At 39.6% G+C, this 20,877-nt stretch overlaps 1 protein-coding gene across 2 annotated transcripts in view; it reads left to right on the forward strand.

Moving 5' to 3' along the window:
• The window catches only part of LOC139145224 (ras-like protein family member 10B), a 66,697-nt gene that overhangs the window by 10,945 nt on the left and 34,875 nt on the right, over positions 1–20,877 (forward strand). The window contains exon 1 of one of the 2 annotated variants that reach the window (XM_070716244.1): positions 11,446–11,553. The exons of the other annotated variant lie outside the window; for it this stretch is intronic. The gene's annotated coding sequence lies outside the window, so the exon portion shown is untranslated. Of the gene's footprint in view, positions 1–11,445; positions 11,554–20,877 lie in introns of those variants that run through there. 2 annotated transcript variants of the gene reach the window in all.

The raw sequence follows: 20,877 nt of genomic DNA on the forward strand, positions 1-20,877 counted from the left end.
TTTTCGTGTTTTCATTTTTGTGAACGTGTGTAACATCGCCTCAACGCACTGGAGAAGGTCAGAAGGTGTCTAATTGAAGACCCTTGATGGATCAAGTCTTTCGAGTAATTTCTACTTATCTAGCTGAATTCGAGACCAGAAGAGTTTGTTATCATCACAACACAACCTTGGTGAGAAGGTATGAGCTACTTGAAAATCACATGATATATAGATGACCAAGAAAACAAACAATTTGAAAACAACATATTCTGCTTGGTGGCAAAACGGCTGTGAAAGATGAACAGATTCATATGGTGCATCTCTTTGTTGTTATTAACATCAAAATATCTTGCAATTTCTTGGATATTCTTTGAAGTTTTAGCCGTTATACGAATTAGTCTACAAAGCATGCAAACTGTTGGCATGGCGACGGCCTCCATCTTTCTGCACGGCGGCTACTTGACATAAGCGGATTTGTTGGTGTTGCTGACATGCACTGAGGAATGACACATAATATCGAGACACCTTGGAAAAAGTCATATGTACTTTGAGCCTCTCCTAAAACGCGCCCCAGTGCGATTTTCATTTAAAAGAACACATCCGCCCCTAGGCAAAAAATGGCAGTACCCGTGTCTGTGCAATAATACCCACAAATGAGTTGCATAAGCTGCTCAGAACCTTTCATTGGACTTTCACGAAGGGAATTATCCCCAAACTTGCGGAATTTAGGGGTGGTAGTGGAACTGTGTAACTTTAGATTTTATCGTTCGTAAGGTTTTGCGCTGACGTTATATTGTTGATGATCTTTTGGCAGTTTCTAAATTGAGGCTCGATAATAATTGAAATTACATCCAATTATATATCGTGGATTATGTCATAACTTACTTATATCTGCTCGCGATATTCATGTCCGTACAATCTTTTGTATTCCAAACGAAATGTCTCGGTTACAACAACAGATGTGGATAGTGTCCTTTGTCCTGGATGACGACAGGAGGAAATTGACGAGACAAGATACTTAAGATCGTATGTGAGTGTTGTGAATATCTGTTCCGTGCTCATTCAGAATTATTCCAGATTGTAGATGTACTGAAGAGACTGATTCTTGAGCAATTAGGCACTTCTATCTGCCGGAAGTCATACTTATGTATGAGCTAATGATTTACATACATCTTGAAAACGTACATATGTAGTATGAATACATGAATTCTTGAATACATAGAAATATACAGAAACACACAGAAACACACACACAGAAACACAGAAACACACACAGAAACACACACACATACATACATACATACATACATACATACATACATACATACATACATACATACATACATACATACATACATACATACGTACGTACATACATACATGCATGCGTGTATGCATGTATGAGAAACTCTACTCCATTTGTTTGTATCGTTATCCTATGAATTATAGCCATATAGAGGAATAATGTTAGATACAACATTACTACTCACGTAAATTTGAGTATTTGTGTATTTTTGTCACGTAAATTACAGAAGTGGTTCATTTCCAGACTCACTTTTTAAGTTTCTCCCTGCTGATAATCTCTAATTGTTCTCTGTGCCTGTCATGAAACTTCAAAATGGCCCCTGGCAGGAAGTAACCTGATGTTGGAAACTCATCTCCAGAAGTAGAAAAGATCGCGTGTGGCCAAAATTCTAACACCGTCCTCCGTAATTGCAGTCTGATAGCCTTCAAGCAAGACTGAGTCGTAATTTATACCGGCAATGATGGAAAAGTCTTCTGTTAACCGATCTTGCTATTCAAAAACATCAATACCTTTCGGTCTCATCAAAATACCACTAACTGAAGGTTTTGTTGTATTTTTTGCAAGCATATATTATTAGGTCATCAACCACGTCGTTTGTTGAAAAAGAAATCAAAATATATGGAAGACATGTTCTGTAGATGCAGAGAGAACAAATGGAGTAAAGGCGACTGAAGAGACGTCGATAACAAGCTATTTTATCTTTTAGAAGTGTCCGGCGACAAGCATCCAGTTTCCCTGTTGTTAAGAGGTCGTAAAAGGGTGAGACATTGCCGTTAATCTCTACCGACGGGTTTGTATGTCTGCCTAAAAGGATCTGAGTGTCCGTCGTGAAATGTCAGCCGACGCATTAACTGAACGTAAAAGAGGGTGAAGCGACAAACATTTTACTTTAAATTGTCAAATGCTTTACTGGGCGAACCTGTACGTGTCGAAGATTAACCCAACAAAGACGGGAAAGATTCTTATCATGGCGCTGCCTATTCTCGAGGACTACTGCAGACGTGTTGAAAAGGGACTGCGATTAACACGTCGGCGGTGAACAGGATGGCCGCTTGATTTGCTGCAAACGCCACTCTCATTGCTCTTAGTGACCAAAGAAAGCTGTAAAGAGAGTTCCTTTGTAAAAAGAGAACGTAAATGTTTATCGATGAACGTCAGTGCCAACAGACTTTATTTGATTGCTATTTGTGCGAATTGCACCATTAATTTATCAGCATTTGCGTGATTATTCTGCAAACGGAGTAACTTCGCGAAGTACGATATTCTTCCCTCTAAACACGAAAACACATGTAGAAAGCTGCTAATCTTGTGCATGGCGTAGATGTATGTGTCGAAGGTGGCTCGATTACCAATACGAAGATCACGCGCGCCATTCTCGCTGGCTTCATTCTATACTTAACTTTTAAAGAAAAATACTATTGCACTTTTATCAATGCAAAGTCACGAGGGATAGATATTTTGTATTATGCCTGTTAATCAGAAATAGAGCAATTCTTGATTTCAAAATATGGCTTAACTCGGACAGGGTAAGTTAAAGACTGATATTTTGATAAAGTCAAGTAAACTCTCAGAATGTACACTCGGAAGACTAACACACAAACTTGAATTTCGAAATAAAATATTCGCCCTGCTTAATTTTAAGACGTTTTCAAACAATTTAACGATAGCTTCTCATATGAATCCACGACAATTTAATGCGGTCACCAAGGCGAACAGTATGACGAAAAAAACCGTCTATAAACAAAATTTTAAAAGCTTGCATCGCAGCGTTACTTTTAATTCGACGGTTTAAATGGAAATGTTGGCGCGCAAATGTCGAGTAACTAACGTCTGCTACACATTAGGCTAGCCATGTGTACACATGAAAATAGAATGCATTTACGTTCCGCTAGGCCGTATTTGGCCAGGAAGATTAAACAAAAAGTACGCGTAATTTCTTGTTGGCTGTACAGGAAGGAGAGTATTTATTGACCCTGTAAAATCGCCCTATGTACATGTACACGGTAAGAATGACTTTCTCCAAGTTCACCAAAAATCAAGAAAATTATTTACGCGCAAATAAATTGTCAAATCATTGTTGAACAAGTTTTCGAGTTTTAACCGCGATACGCTTACGTGAAGTCACGCAATTTGCAGTAGCGACAATGCCTCTGGCTGTGCGCAGTGCGAACACTACGCAGCCTTCGCGTGTTTTATTATTTCGAGAGTCCTAGTCCGGGCATTTATTGAAACGTTGTAATTAAGACACCACAGTATATGGGAATTTATTATCTGGTCCAAGGAACGTTCTCTTAACACAGATTGAATGTCGCCGTAAAACTCTCCCCCTCTCCCTGTAGGTCAGTTTAAACATGAATGTGTGATACAGAATAGCCTTTAGAACTGCAAAAAATCTGTATAAAATACTGAATCTTTCACCCGAAACATCAATCCTCTTTTGTTCAAAGTATACTAATATTCATCAAAATGATACCCTGTAAAATATAAATGAAAACTGCGAACAAGGATCAAATTCTCAGAAATAAATCATAATCGAGTAGAGGCAATGCATCTGCAAAGGTGCTCAAAGTGGTTTGGCGGGAAATCGATAAATTAAATCAATAATTAAAAGATTGTTCACAGACAGGTGCTTCGAGCAGAAACTGGAAAGCGAATGTCTGTGCTCATGGCGCGGTTATATTTCACCTGCGCATAAAATTAACCTGTTCACCCCCGATTCCCTGTAAACAGGTCCACGCTGACCGTTGATAGCAAAGGGTTTGGGCTAAACCATTGTGGTGAAAGGGTCAAAGTTCTATTAGCTGTAACCTTTGATGTTTTTGTTTTTGTTTTGTTTTTGTTGAATTTCTGTCTGTTTCTTGGTCAACTCCCGGAATCATGCCAAAATTCCCTGCGCTTGAGTTATCAACTTAGCGTACATATTTGTAATGTCTCATGTTCGTGTTGACAACTGAATTAAGCTTATATATAGTCCTTGCATATTACATAGAATGCGTTGTGTTTTCAGGGCAATTTATTTTGTGGTTCAACATACTTGAAAGAGAACAGAGAGGAAATGTACTCGTTTTCTGGAAAAAAAGTAATGAAAACATTATCAAAAGCTACAGGTATCGTCTCTTTAACGTGGATCGATGTTTTCACAAAGCACGGAGGCCAGCTCGCTGAACTCGATTGCACGTTTAACGTATGGTCAAATATTCTATGTGAAATGACAAAAATGCGCCTTTGTGTTTGTCGACACTCGCCCCCAAGGGACAGCCCTGTCAGTGTAGATATCGTTTGGTGTTCATCAAAATTCAAAAATGAACATTTAAAACCAGATGGTGGACCATAGTTCATTTTGTTATCCAAATTTTACCATGGGACTGAACTATAAGCAACTTTCACGGTCAAAGGTCAGGTTTTTTTTCGACAGGCGCAGCTTGGTCACATTTTTAGCATTCAATCTTACCAGAGGCAAACAATCGTATCGTTTCCTTCTCACTATTAAAAACTATAGAAGCTACCCGGTATTTGCAGCTTAGGTTGGATTCGCAAGTTAGTTATACAAAACATATTGCGTCGACTTAATATTTATAATTATCTGCATTGACAACATATGTTGCATACATAGTTCTACAGGCTAGGATGAGCGGGAGAAAATAAACAATCCTTTCTACCGAGAATAACAAATACTGAAAAATTCCAACACTAGCGGAAGTACAGTGTCACGTCAATGGAACAAATAGGTCTCTGAGAAGAACGCGACTTGTGGACAGAATTCCAATCTCTTCGCTTGGCTATGAGAATGCATCTTTTTTCCCTCATATAACTAACACAGTGAATAAATGGCGACCGGTAAAGTTAGATCTATCCACCGTCCCTCCACCCACGTGGGTGGAGGGACTGTGGTCTATCCAATCCAAAACTTAGCATGGCGACCAATATTTAGTCTTTTCCTTGGAAAAGGGTAGTTTAAAAGTGTTTTTTTTTTACTTTTTGCAAAAAGAGAATGAGCAAAAATTCAAAATATCGTTTTCGAGGGAAGCAACACCTGTTCAACAGCTCAGCAATGAATCCTCAAGCTCCGTGAACACATCTTTCACTTATGCTATGAATAGATTTTCCGTCCCCGACCTTACTTTATTGCATCATGATTTACTGGTTTGTCCAAGGACTTGCGATTCACTTCAACCATTAACTACTGTTTACACACCCATAAAACATAGACGGAGACAGATATCACTGGCCCCCTACAGATAATCCATCGAACATCAATTCCTCTGGTTATAGATAATACCAGACCGTGCCCGTCAACAATTTGAGACACCGTCATTGGTTACTTAGGGCCATGTGACTGGCCATTAACAGGCGGCGACATGTTGGACGTTTTCAAGCTCGTGAATATGTGAAATAATGATACATTCACAATTTTTTTTACAAAATTTGACCTAAAGCACATACTTCGATTAATTTAATCTTCTACGCGGATAGTATACAATAAATCTTAACTAATTTAGTCACTTTAAATCGTGTTTTGAAGCACTGGTCCCGGCAGATATACTAAGTTTCACCCCGCCAAACGGGCAGCAGACGACTCACTCTATATACTCTGATACTGAAGCGAACAGAGCGCTCATCACTGTGCGTACTGCACGGCATCTTTAACGAGAAGGGAACGATTTCGTTCAATTTTTAATAATAGTAGTGAGTGCTGTGCTCGACATATAACGATATCTTGGTGTTTCAATGGCTGTTTACTTTTACAAATGAAGACTGGAGACGACCCAAGTGAACTTGAGTATGACCAAATATCAGTCTTGCACCCCTCCCCCTCCCCCACGTAGTGAACGCGGCCGTCGCTTTTCTGTAGGCTATATTACGAATTTGCTTGTTCACGTTCCAGGGCAAGCAAATCTCTTGCAAACGAATTTTTCAGGAAAAAACTGGAGTTTTCTTTGACTTATTGGTATGATACAGATATGAAGGGCTCCATTCAAACTAATACCGTTTATTGTTTGGCTCGGGGGAGCGGAACGCAAAACAAAGCTAAGGGGCTCGGCTACGCCTCGCCCGTTAATTGTTCGCCGCCTTGCCTGAAATTGATATTAACGGTCATTGCGTCGCTCTTTATTCCATCGGCATTTTTCCGTTGTAATATTTAATGACTGAATTAGCGTGATCTTTTGATATTATTTCCAAGCATTGCTGTTTGTAATGTTCTTTTTATGTAATTGAGTCACATAGAACATATCACGGTGCATCTCATTATCAGTGTAGACAGCATATGTGTATGTCTCCATACAAACACTTCCCTAGAAATTGTGTTACTGTGCTAAGCCGGCTGGTGGCCAGGACATCAGGTCTGGTAATTTGCTCGTTCGACAGAAAGGAAACTCGAAAACTCATATAAAAGACAGACAAACCGAAGTGGAAATATTTTACGCGACGAATAAAAAATGTTAACGAGAATAAGAGAAGTCTGGATAGTGTGAGTACAGACACTGTGAATGTACATCAAAAACATGACAAGTTGTGCCGTATGGATTCAGAAAGTAGCGAATTTTGAAGTATTTGTTAGCAAAAACTATTTAACATAATGTCTGACAATTTCCATTTAATGAGACCACGTCTGACATTTGTAAACAGTGTGGTAAACACGATTTTTGAATTTACAGAAGCACGTACCGGGCATAATCGAATGGGGTTTCCAGATACGCAGAAACTCGTTTCGTTCAATCTTTTTTATTCAAAAATGACTCTGACAACGTTGGAATTCGTAAATCTCGCTGAAATATTACAAACGATTAGTTACTTGAAATTTTGAAGAGCCACAGGCCTATAAACCCAATTGTTAGTCAAACAATCCAAATCACGATGGATATCACATTAGTTTAAAATCGCATAGCATATGTGCATACCGCGTTCGTTAATGACGCATACGGCGGTCGTAAAAACAATCCTAAAGGTTGCGATATCATTATTTATGACGAAAGTAATATTCTCCTTGCCACAGATGCCAAAGTGGCTTAATCTCCAGCGGCATGAAAATTGTATTTGTGAAACGTCGAAAAAAATAACGCGAAAAATGGCGGTTCGCGTACGATGGAGAAATTTGAAACTGCTAGTATCCACATGCAATATATAGAACAACACGCGTTGAGCGAGTGAAAAATATAACCTTCTCAGAGAAAACGGGACTGTTACTGTAACGGAATTTTTTGTGTATATTGAGATTAAAAGTCTGTTCTGTCACCAACAATGTTTGTCATTCCTGCCAGAGATAACGAAAGTAGCATCTACAATAATTAATAGAACATTCATGATCTCTTAATGTGACTAAATCCCACACCGATGACGACGCTAACTGGGTCAGTGTGAAGTTCATGATAACATGCAAGAATATTTCAAAAGTATGACGACAAATATATATTTTCGTACATACATACATACATACATACATACATACATACATACATACATACATACATCCATCCATCCATCCATCCATCCATCCATCCATCCATCCATACACACACACACACACACACACACACACACACACACACACACACACATACATACATACATACATACATACATACATACATACATACATACATACATACATACATACATACATACATACATACATACATACATACATACCATAGTATTACGTACGTACGTACATACGTACATGTAAACTTACTGCGTGTACTGTACTTCATTATAAAATGAAATCAAGTTGTATGTCCTCAAAAACACTATACAGTAAGACAAGGCATACATGGAAAGATCCGTACGGTAATGTCTTCCCCTTTAATATATCAAATTCGATATTTCACTGTCTCTTAGATTTGAAGTTGTATTAGGTGAATTTATCAGCGGTAGCCGCGAACAGTGCAATAGCTCTGTGATGATAGTTCTTTAAATTTTATTGTATCATGCAATTATCCTATGTTCAATGCGTTCAGCTTCCACTCAAAAGCGAGGAAGTTGTTTACAGCCAGTTGTTAACGAATAAACCTGTGGATTTTTCAATCACGTTACAAACAATGTGATGAATTCAAAATGCATCGTCTTTGATAATAATAGCAAGTAACTAATGAGCGTGGTCTCGTTTAAGGCAATGTTGAAAACCTCTACTTCGGCAGGGCCATGCGTTTTTCCCAGTGTTGAAATTCGTGTGTGGCCGACCATTACTCCGGTATTGAGTTGTGCACTTTTAGTTCATTGCCTGGTTAATCTCGTCCGCCGTAAATGGGGACTTCGTTTAATGAGAGCGAAATCAGAGGCGAAAGAACTTTTACTGAATGAAAAATGGATAGACGTATGCTACTGCGCAAAAGAGAACGTAAATGAAAGTTTAGTGTCACAATTTTCATATTATGTAAACGACAATTTGATTGCTTTAACGAGAGAATTGGGTAAAGTCTGATTGCAGTCCAACGCGCGTTTATCATTAACGGGATAATTAACACCCCTTGCGACCATTTTTATCAACGTCAGGTGTCCCGTTGGTATTTTAATGAATAAATTCTACCTTGAACGTCCGGGTTCCCATGCCAACAGGTCTTATTTAACAGTGGGCAATTAGAGATGTTCGTTTTTTTCGGCGCCGTAGCATGTTTTACAGAGCGAGCGACGTACACCATTAATACGAATCATGCAAATTGCTCACGACAACACAGAAAATCACGATAACTAAAATAAAACCTAAAAGATGACATACAATGGCATGAAACTAGCTGTCTCTTTTATACTTAATTATCGGCATTGTAGGGGATGCTACGGCTGGTCGTTATCAGTGTTCAGAATGAACCATTTCCACTTTCATTCTTTGATGTTTATTTGAATGGTTTATTTTTTCATGTGAAATTTCTTATGATACTGAACGTGTAGCGTTAGATATTCATGCATATTTCGCCATCGACGCTTTTCTGGAAGGGCGGTCCAGATCTGGCAGGTCACTTCTCTTACGTGATCAGAAAGGGAAATCTCCGGAATATATTTAACTGCAAAAAAAAACCTAACAAAAAACAAAAAACAAACAAACAAACAAGAAAACACACTGAATGGAAAAGGTGTACATAAGATTACCACGGCTGATGACGTAAGTACTGAGTTCAACGACCGTACAGGTCGACGCATCTTGTCAACTAATTATGATGATGGAAATTTACCCTCTTTTGTGAAAAACAAAAAGACAAGAATAGCATAATTGCATACATGTATTAGTGTCACACATCTCGCTGAGGAGTAATTAACAAATTCAACGCACGTTGTTACACAGACGATTAAGGCTCAAGGTTTCAGCATTGGCAGAGCTCGCTTCATCCTTCAATGAGATGGTTTCATGGTTATTTCTCAAATCTGAAATGTATCTTTTTTTCAAGCAACTGTTGGAATTAAACCCCTTACGTGATGGACTAATTTGAAGGGTTGTTAAATTAACGAACGAGCGGGGGTTGTATCGGGGTTGATTGCCCGTTCGTACTGAGAGTGGAGGTTTTCGGTGATACCATTCTAACATTATTGGTTATGACTGTCCCAGTATATAGAGACGATACAGGCATTTCTGCGCCAAGTTGGCAGTTACTGGTTTCTGCGCTGCTTCTGTTGGTGCGATGGCGCTGGCTATGGCATAGTTGGTGGTACTTGCTGTTTTACTGGACAGTATGCTTTTTGTGACGTGCATGGTGTATGTGATGGCGTGGGGGAAAGAAGATTGTTTTTGTGGCATTGAAGCATGGTGACGATGTTGCATATTAGTGCTAGCACAGTCCCTCCACAAAGAACTGTGGTGCTAGCAGTTTGGATGGCTGTGCAGGTGTTGGCGGTGACTCAAGCTCTACTGGCAATGATTTTAAAGGGGAAGTTCACCAAGGTTGATTTTTACATATGTGCTAGCTTTTTGGGTCACTTATTCCAGAAAAGCCGTTTTCGCCACTTACAACTCGCGTGATTTTTTACAAAATCGGACAAAATAGTGGCGAAAGTTGCATATTTAGGGCTTCATCAACTCACTGTATTTTGAATCATGGGAAAAAGTGCAAAGTTTGGTGCTTTCGTCATGTAATATGGCGGCGACCATCTTCCGATGAGTATGGCATTGTCCACTCACTCACGTTCACGCCAGGCTCTGCATATTTGCATCACTTATACAGAGCCTGGTGTGAACGTGAATGACAATGCCATTCCCATCGGAAGATGGTCCCTGCTAATCACATGATGAAAGCGCCAAGCTTGGCGCTTTTTCCCCCATGATACAGTGAGTTGATGAAGCCCTAATGCAACTTCCGCCACTATTTTCATCCGTTTTTGTAAAACATCGTGCAAGTTATAAGTGGCGTAAACGGCTTTTCTGGTGGCCCAAAAGCCAGCAATTATGTAAAACAAACAGCCTTCGTGAACTTCCCCTCGGTGCTCCTGGCAATGGCGGTGTCTGTTTCTAGCATTGCCGCCCCCGGTTTCCGGTTCCTATAGCGTTGTATAAAAGCTGCCGTCGCTTCTGATTCCCTCTGTGATTGCAATGGTTGAGATGACATGAAATATGAATCAGGATACAATAAATCGACAAAATAGTGTGCTTAGCTGTCATGCCATAGATAATCATCAAACCTCCATCAGTTATTCTATTTGCCTACTTATTCAAACGACAATACACTATTACTATTATTATCACTATTATTAGTATGAGTAACTCTCATAGTCTACTAACTTACATCCAACTATGTTTCCTTCTTCCAACAGACATTCTGTAGCTCCTTCCAGAATGTATCCACATTTTCCTGTTGAACAAAATTTCACCCATGTGAAAAAAACACTCAAAGGCGGAAATACATATTTTGTATCTTTAAAAACTGCTCGTCTGATTACGGGGCATTCAGCATCTTATTGTATTTTTTTACACCACACGAGCTTCCTTTTTCGTCACGTTTCCTGCGAACACCCAGTTTATTGTTCACGCGACCTCTTGAGGAAAATCGAGCGTCCGTTTAACAAAATAACAAATAAAATCTAGACTACGAATGATCGAAACCGGAGAAACCATTCCTAATTATAGATATATTGCAAATGGATTCTAGCACAGATGGTTTTCCGTCATCGACACGTGATACTAATAAATGCAATTTACAAATACAAGCCACGCCTACTCCGGGAGAGTACTTCAAAAAGTGTGAACTGTCGTGGTCGTCAGTTTCATAGGCTCCTTCATCACCAGATGCGCTTCGATTACGCGCTGTGTGCATCAAACGCGCAACAGCCAACACCATGGTAACAAGGTATGTCCTCCGCTTCATTCTGATCAACAGAATACGATTATCACACAAATTTGATGTTTTCTTCTCCAAGCATCTCACCAATAACGTTTTCTCACTTTTCGCAAGCGATTTGATATCTCACTGAATGTACATCGTGGTCAGACAAGATCCGATCTGATTCACAAATGAGTCTGGTATACGCTGTGACCAGCGTGCACGATAATTGCAGACGGTATTGGTATATTTTTTTTCATTGTAACGCTCTCGTTCATCGGGCGTGTATTTATTTCGTTGATATTAGGCTCATCTACATTAAGGCCAACCCAGTTTATGAGCTGAAACTTCAGAAAACGGGATTATACATATATCTTCCCAGCAGGCGTTGTCCGATAGACTTGGGAAAATGTTCTCACTCTGGCGACACTGTTTTTCTACACGTTTTATCACAGCTCAACCAGCTACCTGAGAGCGCCTGTTAGACACTTCACCGTGCAGGTTGGTCGCTTTGGCGATATGATTCCGTGCAAGATGCCGAGGTTCGCGCAGTTTTTCAACGGAGAGCCGCTTCCCAGAGATTTACCCTCGCGGCAACGTCAGATATATCGCAAATTAGAAGTTGCCGCCTCTCAGGATTTGCAATACCCCGTAACATGGTGGCACGGAACGACATGATCAAGCCAAATTCCCCCTAACACTGAACATTTGCCTAACTTCAGGTTCTAGTAGCGTCAACCGTGTATATATTAGAATGTACGCCTTAACACGATTTTGATGTCCCTTGCTTACGTCGACTTCAAGGTGGCGAGCCACTATTTTACCTGCACTTGCTGTACCTTGACGGAAGTTCAAGTTGACTCTTAGCGAATGTTAGACGCTTGCCACGCCGCTGATATTGTCCAAATTCTGATCATAAAAGCGAAATAGCTTGATTTGCAGCGAAAGTTAAGTTGCCGACGACGAATTGCGCTTCTCCTGCAATCGATTGTCAATCGATTTGTACCCACGAGATCTGTTCAGTTCCCCAACTTCTGCAGATATCAACATTTGCAAAAAAGCAAATTTGACAGAAAGTTTTATACCATCAGAGCCAAACGTTTCAAGTCACCTCAGGTTTGCCTCAGTCTGTATAGCTTCGTCGCGTTCCCATATTAATTCAATGTATGAACTAGTCAGGTCATTTACTGCTATATTCTCCAACATGTATTTGCGATGACAGCATTCTTGTCCAACTGTGTTTTCCTTTGTGCATACTTTCTATGATTCAAGTATCGGTTTTAATAAATGTTGCATAACGTCGCCAGGCAGTATCGCCACGTTTGGGCCACGTGCTACGCACGGAGCCCCGAAGTGAAGAGTCAAGTCTCCCAACGGTCCGGAACAGTCGTCTCGTTCGGATAACCGAATCATGTAAATCTGACCTCCATTGATCCGAAAAAGAAGTTATAAGTCATACAGATTCAAATGAAACACGAGAATACAGCATTTCTGCATAGATGAAGGGGAGCTAAACGATTTATATAACTGTTCTTTCCAAAGTTCAGTAAAAATGTAAATAATTGACACTATTTAATGAGCTCGTGCACAGCTTTGCTCTTCATGTGTTTGCGTTCGTCAATAGATTTAGCTGTTACCCTTTTAAGATAAATTTTATAATAACGACCATAAAACGCATTAGTGGTGTATACTCAATTGGAAGGACATTTTACGGGACACGTCTGTTGGCGTAAGATGACATAATCACTTCATCATGAACAGAACACTCACCATCGAGGCTGAGAATACTTGATTTAGCCGGAAGTGTGTTCATTACCTATTTTTATTATTTCCACCTCTGAGCTGTCTATTGACACCAGATATCGGAAAAAATAACTTGCGTTTACTGTTTTACTGAGGAGAACGCCAATGATTGATTAAAGGGGCTGTGGATACGTAAAACACCTCCGATAAACGAAACTTGCTGCTTTAGAGGCAAATGTGCCGCGAGGACAGAGCTTGGGACTTTCAAGTTTTTTTTTTCATTTTTTAATCTACTACTTGTGAGGGCTCATTCAAAGCTCTTAAAACAAGAAAAAAAATTTCACCGTCCTTGTAAATTGAAAATCGAAAATCCCCGATAGAGTTAAAGATAGGGATGGCGGCCATTTTGAATTTCAAATATCGGTATATGTTATGTAATTTGTTCTTCTAGTAACAAAACTTTGCACGGTGGCTCTTGATTTTTATTCTTTATTTGGTGACGTAACAGTTGAAAGCTTCATTAAGGAAGGCTTTTGCAAAAGTGTAAATTTTCTTCACTTCCAAGGCGCATACCAACGTATAAAGGGAGAAGGGGGCCAAGCTTTATTTCGATGCACGCAAATCGCACGACATGCAATGCCATGGAAACTGGGTATATGTTCGTGATACTCATATCACCGTTCAGATTTTGTTTTACTAATAAACTGTTGTTGTTCTTTCTGAACCGATTGACAATTTAACCTGCCAACAACTGAGTTTCAGATATTTAACGTGTTTGAGAGGAGTTTATCACAGTTCTGTCTGTGGAGTTTTGCACGTCTTATTTCGTTCAGGGGAGGATGTTTCAAAGCAAACGTTATGAGTTTCAGTTTGTCATCCGCGGTCTCTTGAGTACCGTGTGCAAAACATAATCGTTTTCAATTTTTCGAATCGGCATTTTAATAAATTCCATATTTCCATATTTCATGGGTTTAAAAATCCTTTCGCTGTAACGCGAGTGCGCCAGTATTTTCATTCTCTGTATAAGGTAAAATTTAATTTCTTGTCCTCCCAAACAAATCATGTCAAAAATGCCCGGCCAGAGTTCTACATATTAACACAACGCCAAATGTTATCGTTGACAACTTAATTTAATCTGAATTAGATTTCATTTCTCAACAACAACAACAACAACAACAACAACAACTATTGTACAGAAAACTATGTCATTGAGGCTAATACTTTGTATTTCAACAGAGTTAGGGGAGAAGAATAAGAAAAGGTACTTGGTGAAACAAAATATGAGGTTTTTACGAAAATGCCTCAAGGATGCACGAGGGCATTGGCGCAGCCTATATTGCGAAGGGCGATGCGCGGCGCCAATGTCCGAGTGCATTTTTTTGTGCTACATTCGTGACTGGGGCGACATATGGGCACAGTATTGACCGCTTTCGTGCGATGTCAACAATTTTCCTTCCGATTTATGGCGCAACGTATGGAACGCTATCTTGTATGCGCTTCTGGATAGCCTGTGAACAACACGTACTGAGCGAGAGACATATTCTGGCAATATTCCACCGGGTCCCTTGAAACCGTTCAACACTGAACGCGCAGAGGCTGAATGTGGACGCCTGGAAACGACAAATGTTACGGAACGGGCGTTCCGTACGTATTTTTAGCGCAAACCAAAAATCAGTGGTAGATTGTAACAATGATGAAAATATTATGGTTCGCACTTTTTCCTTCCGTATGCTTACCCATAGGCCAACTCTTAGACCATATAAGCTTAGTGTTCAACACTGCCTTAATGTTAACATGTGAAAAATGCAATCGGTGCACAAGCTCTCTTGCATCCACCCAACATCTGCTTTGCGGTTTTTCATCACATCAGACAAGTATGTCTGCGTCAAATTAGATTGAATCCGGTGTGGCAAATTCAAACGAGCCATGAAATAGACAAGATTCGGAAAAAACTGATTGATTTATCTGCCCGACGAAGTTGTCTCGTGAAGACTCGCCCCCTGAGGCACTGATTATGTTTGATTTATGCAGTAAGCACAGAGGCGACAAGCGCCTTAAATGTCTATATATATTTTTGATATTTTCATAAATTTTTTCTCGAAAACAGGTATATTTTCTTCTTCTGCTCCTTGATGAGTATTGAAATACGTAGTTTTTGCAAATGCAACGCAGTGTGTAGAATAGGCGATGTTATTGTCGACTTGAAATAGACTTGAACACAAATTGTAGTCTGCGCTAACATTATGTCGTTGACAACAACGTAGAGCATCACAGACGTGACAGTCTGTGTTGACAATTTATATTCTGTGGACATTTCAACATTATTTTATGGAGCAGAAGAAGAACTAAAATTTCAAAAGAAAATAAAATTATACTTGAAAAAACAAATGAAGCTTTATAGTACGAGATTCTCCTCTGTAGACTCTATATGTTCTCGTGTTCGTATATATATGTAAGTCTGTCATAATGTTCGCTCACGTTGTTAACTAATGTGTGATGCAAGACTTTCATTCAAACCACAAGGGGGAAGAAACGTGTTTATCAGTTCAAAAAGGAAATTGAAACTCAATTTATTCCCCCCCCCCCCCCCATTTCTGTACATTTTCCCTCGTCATTACCCAGTTCGGCCATTTTTTGTGGAATAGCGTCATTACAGACGCCTTCTTCTTAAATATAGGTGCATGCTCTGCGATTTAGAAAGTCGCGGCCCGCCCCCGTCTTTATTTGTGTGAACTTATCGTATCATAATTTAGTCACTCAGTAAGTGCTCTTCCGTGAGCAGGTAATATCATACATCGTATGATGCCGGCTATCACATGTCGGAGTGCCTGGACGGTGTGACCGAGAAAGTCGCGTTGTTGCCAATGCTAGGGAGAACACCCGATCTCGTATGGAAGATCTCAATAGTAAATTATCACGATGAAATATTCCTTTTCTGGTCCAAGGGGAAGGGCTACTATGTTTTGCAAGAGGGTAACCAGAATGCCACGTGACAGTTTTTCGTGTGCAAATTTTTGGAGATTTTGATTTGAATGCATACTTCTCACCGTCAGTCTCATTTCACCTTTTCCCTGTCGACCAACATTGTATATTTTGACTGAGACACCATGGTTGCAAACTTATTTAGCAAAATTTGCTCTTGCGATTTTTCTCATTTTTTGACAGCCCCCCCCCCCCCCAATATCTGCTGACCGACCCTTCAGTGCCATCGTAGCATCGCCTTGCGAAAGTGAAGACTCGTTTTTCATCTCCGATTTAGGGAAGCTGACCAGAGATAAGCGTCTTGAACTTCACAGTTCAACACCGTGACCCGCCACTATTCTTTGTCGCTCTGCATCTGTAACTTGCCGCAAAAGGGTAATGTGATTACCCTAAGCATCAACAGAACGTGATTCTTCAGTGTGGCGTGTTCTATGCTCGCTTGGCGCAAAAAATCTTAATTGTGTATTTGTATGGAATCATGTGAGCTCGATTGATGTTATTTAATGACAGCCCTGATACCTGTTAGAAAAACTCGAGCGATATTTGCAGGTATCTTTCCAAGAATTGCGAAATAATAAAACAAACCAATACACTAAAGAATGTTTTCGCCGAAGAGAAGAGGTCAATTTTCGAGAGAAGTGATTTCTTTCTGTTACGTCAAATGGAGCTCGTGCGGGGCGGCGAATTTATTTCAATCTTTCAATTACTAGCGGGTTTTTACTCTTCACACCTAACCGTACATTTACGTAACGCATTTTTACAATGTGTAATCCTGCAGTGCGTGGTGCTAAAAACCTCGATAATTTATTAGCCGAATATTTGTCTTCGGCATTTGTTAGACTGTATCGTTCAAAATGACATCTTTATCGTCAAAGAAACGCGCAACAAGAGCATTGGTGATACGGGGGTTGTAACTATTCAAGTTAGCGGCGCTCTCCCCCCCCCCCAAATCTAAAGCAAGAAAAGAGTACAAAAAACCATAATCTTTTCAAGTATTAATACACAAAATTAATTTGTATGGTAAAATATGGGGAGCTAATTTTCGTTAGTAAATTGTATCGAAGGTCCTTGCGAGGCTATAGAAAGTGGACAAAGCATAAATTCTAATACAGGAAAGTGCGAAAAGCTCCCAAGGCTGGCGGATTTTTCTTCTAAGGCCTGAAATGGAGTCAGGTGTATTAGCAGCGGGAAACACATTCAACAAGACTGAGACAGCTTATCCCGGCACTAAATGAAGCAGCTGCAGAGAAAACTAGTCACACTGAGCTGTAGAAAGCGCCTCGGGAACAGATTTTCAGACTCTTTCACAAACCTTACCCTTTTAGCAGGTCTACAGCCTGTGAAGACTCATTTTAAAAAAATGCAGTGTAAGTTGAGTTCCATCTTCTCCCTTCGTTTGCAAAAACAGATTTTCGCCGCTGAAATTTAAAGCAGCCGAGAGATTGGCGACCATTTTGAATTTCAACATTGGTATAAAAGTTGAGGTTATTTGATCGCCTGAATCATACATACCACCCTTTATTTTTATTCCTCATAAACACAGAGAATGCAAGTTTCCTCGATGAACCGATAAGCAAAACTTAAACTTGGATTTTCTGGTTGCTCGGCATTGGTAACGTGAATACGTAACCAACGCGCGCGCGTCCTTCCAAACACGCGCGTACAAACGCGCACGCGTCCTCTCAAAATCACGCGCACAACACGCCCTATAGAATCGATATATAAGGCTTACGCGTCAAACCAAGATGAACTATACAGACAGTATTACCAAGTGTGGTAAAACATTGTGTACATCTTGCATGTAGGCCTACTACAGATATCAATCGACGGGCAATGTTACTACCGCAACGTAAAAGATTGCCAGATGTTTGTTTAAAACGGTATTCTGTCACTATCAGAATATGATTGTAGGAAATTCTAGACGAAAGCATGCGGTTATTCTGTGAATTGGCGTGAAGAGGGAAAAGGGGTGACTGGTACGGATTATCTCCATAAGTGATGATAAATGTGTGTAAGTCGCGTAGGTCAATAGTTAAGGTAGCCATTATCCTGTATACGACTTCGTGTCACATTGATTTGTGGTCTACAGTGCCCTCTAAGTGTAAGTGAATAAACCACTACCAATCAGCCGCCACTCATGCTACAAGTGAAAGTCGGCGAAATACAGCGTCATCTCGGCGCAATTATCCACCACCGCCCTGGAAACTATAAATCCAAAGTGAAAACACAGTCTAAGTCGAACCGGTGGAAATTGGCAAACCGAGAACCAGCAGAGGTCAGGTTCAGAAGCCGTGGTCGTCCATCTCAACCTGTACGAGATTTTGATTGACGTCTGCCCGTTTTTAACAGACTAGTCGAATCGGCACGCACCCATAAACTTACAAGCACTACCGATTCCCTGTACCGTAAATTACGTGAGAGTAGTGTCGAGAGAGTGACATGGCAGTTTGAACATGGCTGACTGATTTCATTAAATCTAGTCACAAACCTAACCTTTACATAAATCTAATCAAAGAAACGACTGATTTACTTTGGATGACCCTTTAAATTGACATTTACTTTTACGTTACACAGCCCTTATAAACGTTTACATTTTTAATTTCAGTTGAAATGTCTATTTGTTATTCTTTCCCCTCGCGTGTTTTCTTTTTTCGCCGATTTAGATATTCTTTTCTTCGTTGCTCTATTTATCCGGAATTACGGAAACCAAGAGCCGGGCATTCTTCCACAGCAGGCGACCCAGCGGAGACAGCATATACAAAAAATGCCATAAATTGAGGTCCTTTAATGTTCCGTTATTCGGGTCACCGGTTTCTTATTAAAATTTCAGCGTTTGATATCAAACAAGCCAATTCGTTAAGGAACCCTGCTGTAATCCAGTGCAGGGAGGCCAGCATTTCGTCGGTCACTTCCCGCGTGAATCTCTTCAGATACTTATTCACTTTCAGCATAGACCCTCGAGGGCTATGCTTTTGCAACACTGAACGACCCCTGGTATAGCGTTTAAAGGCACAGGGTGTTTATCAGCCTTATCTCAAGAATGATGATTAATTTGATGAAACTAACACATGAAAACAAAAGACTATAGCATGTCAATAGTCGATGTCAACAGCAGCTATGGAGAGAACCAGGGATTGAGGACTGCTGTTGTAAAGAATCCAATATTTGCATGTCACAATATAGCCATCATGTCATTTCAATATAGGGCGAAGTCTGTGATTTCAAGCAGCTGGACTTACGGTGTCATTCGTATCGCATTAAAGGGACAAAGTCGCCCATTTTTCATGAATTTTGTTTGATACGAGATACTACTTATATTGTTTGACATGTTGGAAGATAATGAATGAATGGGTAACCATGCATATATTTGACCCCGGTTTTAGACACGATACATGAAACCAACGCGAAAACGAATTATTGGTCATGACCATTAATTCATTTTCGCGATGGTTTGATTTAATTTGTCTAAAACTGAGGTCGAATATATGCATGGCATAGAACGCCCCCCGGGAACATATATTCAGACACACAAACTTTTACAATTCTTTTTTGATCTGTTAGTTGTGGGGGTTTATGTTAAAGCTCTTGGTGTAGGAAATATTTTGACCGTCTTAGTTTTTTGAAAATCGAAAATTTTATTTTTCTCCTAACACAGGGATAGCGGCTATTTTGAATTTCAAATATCGTTAAATCTTTGGTAATTTGTTTCTCTAGTTCTAAAATTTGCGCGGTGACCCCCGATTTTTATTCTTGATTTTGAAAGAGTATGGTTGAAAGATTCCTTGAGGAAAGTTTGAGCAAAAGTTTAAGTCTTTCACTTTCGAGGCGCATACTACCTCAATATGAAAACAAGAACCATTAAAGCAAGAATATAGTGTAATCCTTGTCTTATTTTTGCAGTGCTGTTGTACTAATAAAAATCTACACTAAAAATTCCCGAATTTCACTTTTCTTGTTAGTAATCCGCCTTACCTTAACACGAGTTCATGTTCAGGGCAATGAATAAAGATTGAAGGATTAAAACCTGGTTCATGTAAGGGAAACCACAATGCAATCAAGAATTCAATCAGAAAAGCAATAACGGTGAGAATGGGCTCAAATAATTCAAAAATTGCCAGAGTACACATAACCTCCTTTTTGGCTGACCATTTGCTTTGGCCCATTTTTTTGTAAATTAGAGAGTTGTTTTATATTTTCTATAAGCCTAGAGCCTGATTCAAATAAATGAATAGGTAACAAATAAATATATAAATAGATAATATTATACATAAATAATAATGATGTACAATATACTTCTACAAAAAGTACAATTCAGCAATATATGCAAATGACAACACGAAGCGTGCTCTCTCTCTCTCTCTCTCTCTCTCTCTCTCTCTCTCTCTCTCTCTCTCTCTGCTTATTTTTTCAGACTGCTACTGAAGAGAAGATTATGATATTCGTTTTTTTCAATAATCATATTGAAGAGTAGAAAATGCATTTTGTGATTTAGCTTACTTTAAGTTTTACTCCCAAATTACATATTGTACCGGGAATAGAGTTAATCATATGGGCATAGCTATAGGTTTTCGTTCAATTGTACGTTCAAACAGATTTCAGTCAAATTGTTCCTCCTATAGACAAGTA

The sequence above is a fragment of the Ptychodera flava genome, chromosome 12 (assembly GCF_041260155.1).
Source record: "Ptychodera flava strain L36383 chromosome 12, AS_Pfla_20210202, whole genome shotgun sequence".
Classification (NCBI taxonomy): Eukaryota; Metazoa; Hemichordata; class Enteropneusta; family Ptychoderidae; genus Ptychodera; species Ptychodera flava.